This window comes from Delphinapterus leucas, chromosome 5, assembly GCF_059928025.1.
Source record: "Delphinapterus leucas isolate spDelLeu-1000000601 "Yukka" chromosome 5, BTC_Dleu_Yukka2, whole genome shotgun sequence".
Taxonomy (NCBI): Eukaryota; Metazoa; Chordata; class Mammalia; order Artiodactyla; family Monodontidae; genus Delphinapterus; species Delphinapterus leucas.
Genome location: NC_143133.1, coordinates 105,312,322 through 105,321,285, shown reverse-complemented (window position 1 = coordinate 105,321,285; position 8,964 = coordinate 105,312,322). Strand labels below are relative to the sequence as shown.

At 45.2% G+C, this 8,964-nt stretch overlaps 1 protein-coding gene across 2 annotated transcripts in view; it reads left to right on the top strand.

Annotated features, from left to right (window-relative positions):
• Nucleotides 1-8,606: 8,606 nt before the first annotated feature.
• The window catches only part of FHDC1 (FH2 domain containing 1), a 41,482-nt gene continuing 41,124 nt past the window's right edge, over nt 8,607-8,964 (top strand). For both annotated transcript variants that reach the window (XM_089912313.1, XM_089912317.1), the window contains exon 1: nt 8,607-8,781. The gene's annotated coding sequence lies outside the window, so the exon portion shown is untranslated. The remainder of the gene's footprint in view (nt 8,782-8,964) is intronic.

The window sequence follows — 8,964 nt, the reverse complement described above, 5'->3', positions numbered from 1 at the left end:
AGTGGGAAACACAAGAGAAGAAAAGGACCTACAAAAACAAACCCAAACAATTAAGAAAATGGTAATAGGAGCATACATATCGATAATTACATTAAATATGAATGGATTAAATGCTCCAACCAAATGACACAGGATAGCTGAATGGATACAAAAAGAAGACCCATATATATGCTGTCTACTAGAGACCCACTTCAGACCTAGGGACACATACAGACTGAAAGGGGATGGAAAAAGATATTCTGTGCAAAGGGAAATCAAAAGAAAGCTGGAGTAGCAATACTCACATCAGATAAAATAGACTTTAAAATAAAGGATGTTACAAGAGACAAGGAAGGACACCACCTAATGATCAAGGGATCAATCCAAGAAGAAGATACAACAATTATAAATATATATGCACCCAACATAGGAGCACCTCAATATGTAAGGCAACTGCTAACCACTATAAAACAGGAAATCGACAGCAGCATAATAATAGTGAGGGACTTTAACACCTCACTTACACCAATAGACAGATCATCCAAACAGAAAATTAATAATGAAACACAAGCTTGAAATGACACAATAGACCAGATAGATTTAATTGATAATTATAGGACATTCCATCCCAAAACAGCAGATTACACTTTCTTCTCAAGTGCACATGGAACATTCTCCAGGATAGATCACATTTTGGGTCACAAATCAAGCCTCAGTAAATTTAAGAAAAATGAAACCATGTCAAGCATCTTTTCTGACCACAATGCTATGAGATTAGAAATCAATTACAACCAAAAAGAACGTAAAAACACAAACACATGGAGACTAAACAATACATTACTAAGTAACCAAGAGATCACTGAAGAAATCAAAGAGGAAATCAAAAAATACCTAGAGACAAATGACGACAAAAACACGATGACCCAAAACCTATGGGATGCAGCAAAACCAGTTCTCAGAGGGAAATTTATAGCAATACAAGCCTACCTCAAAAAACAAGAAAAATCTCAAATAAACAATTTAACCTTACACTTAAAGGAACTAGAGAAAGAAGAACAGGCAAAACCCAAAATGAGCAGAAGAAAAGAAATCATAAAGGTCAGAGCAGAAATAAATGAAATAGAATCAAGGAAAACAATAGCAAAATGAATAAAACTAAAAGGTGGTTCTTTGAGAAGATTAACAAAATTGATAAAGCATTAGCCAGACTCATAAAGAAAAAAAGGGAGAAGACTCAAATCAACAGAATCAGAAATGAAAAAGGAGAAGTAACAACTGACTCTGCAGAAATACAAAGGATCATGAGAGATTACTACAAGCAACTGTATGCGAATAAAATGGACAACCTGGAAGAAACAGACAAATTCTTAGAAAGATATAACCTTCCAAGACTGAACCAGGAAGAAAGAGAAAATATAAACAGACCTATCACAAGTAATGAAATTGAGACTGTGATGAAAAATCTTCCAGCAAACAAAAGCCCAGGACCAGATGACTTCACAGGTGAGTTCTATCAAAGTTTTAGAGAAGAGCTAACACCTATCCTTTTCAAACTCTTCCAAACTATAGCAGAGGGAGGAACACTCCCAAACTCATTCTACGAGACCACCATCACCCTGATACCAAAACCAGAAAAAGATGTCACAAAGAAAGAAAACTACAGGCCAATATCGCTGATGAGCATAGATGAAAAAAATCCTCAACAAAATACTAGCAAACAGAATCCAATAGCACATTAAAAGGATCATACACCATAATCAAGTGGGGTTTATCCCAGGAATGCAAGGATTCTTCAATATACACAAATCAATCACTGTGATAAACCATAATAAGAAATTGAAGTATAAAAACCATATGATCATCTCAATAGATGCAGAAAAAGCTTTTGACAAAATTCAACACCATTTATGATAAAAACCCTCCAGAAAGTAGGCATAGAGGGAACTTTCCTCAACATAATAAAGGCCATATATGACAAACCCACAGCCAACATCGTTCTCAATGGTGAAAAATTGAAACCATTTCCTCTAAGATCAGGAACAAGACATGGATGTCCACTCTCACCACTATTATTCAACATAGTTTTGGAAGTTTTAGACACAGCAATCAGAGAAGAAAAAGAAATAAAAGGAATCCATGTTGGAAAAGAAGAAGTAAAGCTGTCACTGTTTGCAGATGACATGATACTATACATAGAGAATCCTTAAGATGCTACCAGAAAACTACTAAAGCTAATTAGTGAATCTGGTAAAGTTGCAGGATACAAAATTAATGCACAGAAATCTCTTGCATTCCTATACGCTAATGACTAAAAATCTGAAAAAAATTTAAGGAAACACTGCCATTTACCATTACAACAAAAAGAATAAAATACCTAGGAATAAACCTACCGATGGAGACAAAAGACCTATATGCAGAAAGCTATCAGACACTCATGAAAGAAATTAAAGATGATACAAACAGATGGAGAGATATACCATGTTCTTGGATTGGAAGAATTAACATTGTGAAAATGACTATACTACCCAATGCAATCTACAGATTCAGTGCAATCCCTATCAAACTACCAATGGAATTTTTCACAGAACTAGAACAAAAATCTTCACGATTTGTATGGAAACACAAAAGACCCTGAATAGCCAAAGCAATCATGAGAAAGAAAAACAAAGCTGGAGGAATCAGGCTCCCAAACTTCAGACACTACTGCAAAGCTACAGTAATCAAGACAGTATAGTACTGGCACAAAACAGAAATATAGATCAATGGAACAGGCTAGAAAGCCCAGAGATAAACCCACACACATATGGTCACCTCATTTTTGATAAAGGAGGCAAGAATATACAAGGGAGAAAAGGCAGCCTCTTCAATAAGTGGTGCTGGGAAAACTAGACAGCTATGTGTATAAGAATGAAATTAGAACACTCCCTAACACCATACACACAAATAAACTGAAAATGGATTAGAGACCTAAATGTAAGGCCAGACACTATAAAACTCTTAGAGGAAAACACAGGCAGAACACTCTATGACATAAATCACAGCAGGATCCTTTTTGACCCACCTCCTAGAGAAATGGAAATAAAAACAAAAATAAACAAATGGGACTTAATGAAACTTCAAAGCTTTTGCACAGCAAAGGAAACCATAAATAAGATGCAAAGACAAAGAATGGGGAAAATATTTGCAAATGAAGCAGCTGAGGAAGGATTAATCTCCTAAATTTACAAGCAGCTCATGCAGCTCAATATCAAAAAAGCAACCAATCCAAAAATGGGCAGAAGACCTAGATAGACATTTCTCCAAAGGTATGCAGATTGCGAACAAACACATGAAAGGATGCTCAACATCACTAATCATTAGAGAAATGCAAATCAAAACTACAGTGAGGTTATCACCTCACACCAGTCAGAATGGCCATCGTCAAAAAATCTACAAACAACAAATGCTGGAGAGGGTGTGGAGAAAAGGGAACACTCTTACACTGTTGGTGGGAATGTGAATTGGTACAGCCACTATGGAGAACAGTATGGCGGTTCCTTAAAAAACTAAAAATAGGGCTTCCCTGGTGGCGCAGTGGTTGAGAGTCCACCTGCCGATGCAGGGGACGTGGGTTCATGCCCCAGTCCGGGAAGATCCCACATGCCGCGGACTGGCTGGGCCCATGAGCCATGGTCGCTGAGCCTGCGCGTCCAGAGCCTGTGCTCTGCAACGGGAGAGGCCACAAGAGTGAGAGGTCTGCGTACCACAAAAAACAAAAACTAAAACAAAAAAAACTAAAAGTAGAACTACCACATGACCCAGCAATCCCACTCCTGGGTATATACCCTGAGAAAACCATAATTCAAAAAGAGTCATGTACCACAATGTTCATTGCAGCTCTATTTACGATAGCCAGGACATGGAAGCAGCCTAAGTGTCCATCAACAGATGAATGGATAAAGAAGATGTGGCACATATATACAATGGAATATTACTCAACCATAAAAAGAAAGGAAATTGAGTTATTTGTAGTTAGGTGGATGGACCTAGAGTCTGTCATACAGAGTGAAGTAAGTCAGAAAGAGAAAAACAAATACCATATTCTAACACATATATATGGAATCTAAAAAAAAATTAAAAAATGGTTCTGAAGAACCTAGGGGCAGGACAGGAATAAAGACGCAGACCTAGAGAATGGACTTGAGGACACGGGGAGTGGGAAAGGTAAGCTGGGCCGAAGTGAGAGAGTGGCATGGACATGTATACCAAAGGTAAAATAGATAGCTTTGGAAAGCAGCCACATAGCACAGGGAGATGAGCTCGGTGCTTTGTGACCACCTAGAGGGGTGGGATAGGGAGGGTGGGAGGGAGACGCAAGAGGGAGGGGATACGGGGATATATGTATATGTATAGCTGATTCATTTTGTTGTACAGCAGAAACTAACACACCATTATAAAGCAATTATACTCCAATAAGGATGTTAAAAAAATAGAATAAAATAAAAAAATAAAAATGAGTTTGATGCCTTAATCCTATACCAGAGGGGACTCGTTTCAGTGTGTCCACTGTGGTCCCCAAAGGGCCCATGAAGTCAGCTCATGGATTAGACTTACTCTTTGAGCAAATAAGCCTGTCTTAGAGCTGTGAGGTCTTCTTTAGAATGCATCCTGGCATTTGCTTCATTTTGGTTTGAAAGTTTGTTTCATGGCTCCTAATGACAGATTCAAACCCAAAACGCTTGATGTAGGAGAAAATGAAAGCTTCTCAGGGCTGAGGAGGTGAAGCTGGAAGAAAGGAAATGAACTGGGCAAAGGAAATGGAGCGATCTGGAAGGGACAGCCTGGGGAGAGGGAGGAGCAAGCTGCAAACAGAATTCTTCAGTAGGGCTTGCAGCCGGCACCCGGGAGGCCACTCTGAGCCACTGGCACACTCCCAGGAGGTGTGGCTTGCTTGCAGGAGTGTGGGCTGGCCACCGACCAAGGCTCAGGAGCCCAGGACGTAGCAGCAACAGCCAGCTCCAAGCCACAAGCTCCAGGGCTGCGCTGACTTTGGGCGGCTTGGCTTCAGGAGTCTCTCCAGCCTTCCTCGCAGACAGGGTGGCTGGCAGGTTGCTGAGATACAGATGAATGGCGCGTCCTTTTTTTTTTTTTTTTTAGCATCTTTATTGGAGTATAATTGCTTTACAATGGTGTGTCAGTTTCTGCTGTATAACAAAGTGAATCAGCTATACATATACATATATCTCCATATCCCCTCCCTCTTGCGTCTCCCTCCCACCCTCCCTGTCCCACCCCTCTAGGTGGTCACAAAGCACCGAGCTCATCTCCCTGTGCTATGCGGCTGCTTCCCACTAGCTCTCGATTTTACATTTGGTAGTGTATACTCCCAAGCACGATCTTAGGTGAGATGAAGGTGTGGCTCACAATTAATAAATGAAGAATAAATCGTCCTCTGGATTTGCAGCCTCCAATCCAATGCATCAGGATCTTGACTCTACATGAGAGCTGTGTTCTGCTCTATTCAAGTACTTCTTGGCCACCTCACATGCACAACACCGAAAAGAAGAATCAAAGTAAGCATTGTCACATTCAGGGGTAGCACAAAATGCTGCTCGAGTGAAGTGGGAGGGAATCAAGATGGCAGAGTAAAAGGATGTGGATCTCACTTCCACCCGCAAATGCATCAAAAATACATCTACAGGGGCTTCCCTGGTGGCGCAGTGGTTGGGAGTCCGCCTGCCGATGCAGGGGACACGGGTTCGTGCCCGGTCCGGGAGGATGCCACGTGCCGCGGAGCGGATAGGCCCGTGAGCCGTGGCCGCTGAGCCTGCGCGTCCGGAGCCTGTGCTCCGCAACGGGAGAGGCCACAACAGTGAGAGGCCCGCGTACCGCAAAAAAACACCAAAAAAAACATCTACAAACAGAGTGAAATGGGGCGCTTCACATCGTGAAGATGGAGGCATGCTGCTAGAGGCAGCCTTCCCCGTAGGCACCTACGTAATCTACAGAAGGCTTGAACAGGTGCGTAGTGTGGTGAAATCAGACTTTTTTCTTTAAATTCATTTTATTTATTTTTGGCAGCTTTGGGTCTTCGTTGCTGCGTGCGGGTTTTCTCTAGTTTCAGCGAGCGGGGGCTACTCTTCGTTGTGCTGTGTGGGCTTCTCACTGCAGTGGCTTCTCTTGTTGCGGAGCATGGGCTCCAGGCGTGCGAGATTTACTAGTTGTGGCACGCAGGCTCAGTAGTTGTGGCACACGGGCTTAGTTGCTCCGAGGCATGTGGGATCTTCCCGGACCAGGGCTCGAACTCGTGTCCCCTGCATTGGCAGGCGGATCCTTAACCACTGCACCCCCAGGGAAGCCCAAAATCAGACTTTTAAAAACACTGACCTGACAGCAGAGTAGGGAGAAGAGGGGAGAGGCAGAAAGATGGCTGAGGCAGTGGATGCACCAGTCCGATTTCACTTGTCTAAGCCAGACAACACAGAAGGTAGGGTTTCTAGGATGGTTGTGAGAATCAAGTGTGATGCCTGACACATAGCCAACAGCAAATGAACATCAGTTCCCCTTTCCTCTAATTAGGGCACGTGTAGTGGCAGTGGATGTAAAGTACAGATGGAAGAGATCTTACTAGGGAAAGAGCAACAAATTTGGCAAATACTTGGATATAAAAAATGTAAAAGAGGAAAAGAACCCAAGGGAAAGCTGGGATTTCGAATTTTAAAAGTCAGATCTTTAAGTAAGGGGTGCAGGCCGGAAGAGTAGTAGTTTTGAGAGACAGAGGAGTTGACTTTTGGACAATGAATTTGGACTTGAATCATTACAGGGACAATATGGATTCAAGAATCCCTGACATAGAGGTGAAATCAGAAGTGGGTTTACCTCGGAGCTCAAGTTTTCGTGCCTCTAACTTTCCCCAGACACTTCCAAAAGGGCGTAGCTGCTGTTGTGTTGGTGTATAAGTTTTTATTGTTTTTCTTTTAAAACTCCCTCATGAGTTACACAAGCTTCAGGCCCCACAAAATCTGGGCCCCTTCAGGTTGAAGTCAGAAGGCAGTACCCATGGGATAATGGGAAATAAAGAGTTGGAAGAATCTGGTTACCGTCCTCAAAGGACAAGAAGGGTCAGCAGAAGAGGCAGAGAGAAGGCCTGTAGGCCAGAATGCTGCAGGACATCAAAGGGCTGAGGGGCTGAGGACGGGTCACTGGACTTGACCCTTCAAAAAAGTGACTGATTTTAGAATGCACACTCAGTACATTGTAGGGAAGCCCAGGTTGGAGGGGGACTTGACAAGCAGGAAGTGTGCAGTGGCTCGACTCCTCATCTGGCGAGACTGACATAAAAGAAAAGGAGAGGATGCCATTAGGCCCTCACTTTGATATTCTGTAATTTAACTTTTGCCTGTGCAGTCAGTATTCCTTTGGGGTTAATATTAAGTCCCCGAGCATGGGGCTTTCTCTTTTATTACACTTCTCACTCCTTGAGATTTTCTGTGGTCTTAGTTGGATCTACTTCTCTTGATGGTTAGCGTCAGCCCGGTCCATGGCTAAAAAATGGGCTGTTGGTGGGCAGAATTTTGCTTTTTGGTTGTTTGTTTGTTTTCAGTTTTTACCCTAATAGCGTCTCTTTTTCTATTCCTGTGGAGGTTGAGAATTCTGTCCTGTGAGTTCAGGGGCTGTGGACCAGGGTGGAGAGGCGGAAGTCATCAGGCTCCAGAGGCTGGATAAGCCCTGGTCTGTTAACTGGGAGCACAGAGCCAAAGGCAGCAATGACTTCATCCCCGCAGAGGGCGCCTCCCCACCCCTGCAGCTGATTTCAGATCAGTCGGTTCTCTGCGGATAGGTTTTCTTTGATTACTCGGTTCTCACTGCCTGGCATCATAAGTCACTTTGAAAAAAGATGCGATAAAACCATTCCCCGGTTTCCTCCTGTGAGGAGCCTTTCCCAGACAGCATCTGTTCATGTGATCAGTCCTGGAGTGGACTTTTTCTTTTATATATAACTGAAAGGTTTCTGTTACCATCATCATTGAGGAGATTAAAAAAAAAGAAAAAGAAAGAAAGAAGGAAAGAAAGAAGGAAAAGAAAAGAAAAGTAACAAACTTGCAGGATGGCAGGTCCCAGGGAGAAGCTGACCTTTGGGAAGCTCCGGCCCGGCTGGGACTCGGCCACGCGGGCTGGGACAGTTCACCCAGATGCTGCCTCCTGCTCCAGGGAAAAACGAGTGTGTTGGGCAGAGGGTGGCCTGTGTGCGCGCGGGGTTTGAGCTGAGCGTGAATGAGTGTGCGTGTGCGCACATGTGTGTGCGCAGGAGAGGGTGTCGGGGAGGCTGCCGCAGAGGCTCCTTTGTGGAGCCACTTGCCGGTTCATATCCAGCTTGCCGCCTCCCCTGGCTGGTTCCACGAGGATACCTAGCTCTTCTTCACAGTCCGTACATCTCTGTCCCCCGCCGCCGCCCCTACTTTCCTCGGTGGCCGCCCCGCTCCAGCCTTCAGGTGCTGGCAGCTGCCTGCCGGGTGGCGGCTCCCAGGCCTCCGGGGCCCCGCGCAGGTGAAGGTGAGCGCCGCAGCGCCGATGTTGGCGCTCAAGGGCGGGAGGGAGGAAGGGCCGAGCTGGAAAGGGCGTGCTGCCCTTTGCAGCTGGCGCTGGGAGCAGCCTGGTCTGCAGCATTGTTACCTGAGGCAGCGGCCGCGCCCCGCCCCGCGCCGCCCTGCCCCCTCGCGGCCCCGAGCAGCCCTGACTGCAGTGACCCAGGAGGAGGCGACGGCGCTGGGAGACCGCGGGCGGCGGGGAGAGAGGAGCGCGCGCTGGGAGCGCCAGCCGCGGGTGAGTGAGTCGCACGGCCCAGGCAGAGCGATCGCTGCTCAGGGGCACCCGGGGACCGAGCCTCCTCGGCTCCGGAGGGCCGGGGGCGGGGATCCGTCAGGACCGAGGGCTGTGGCACTGAATCTCGGCTGCCTTCGAGCCTCACCGGGAAGTCTGGGGAGGTTTGAGCTCCCCCGACTTTGG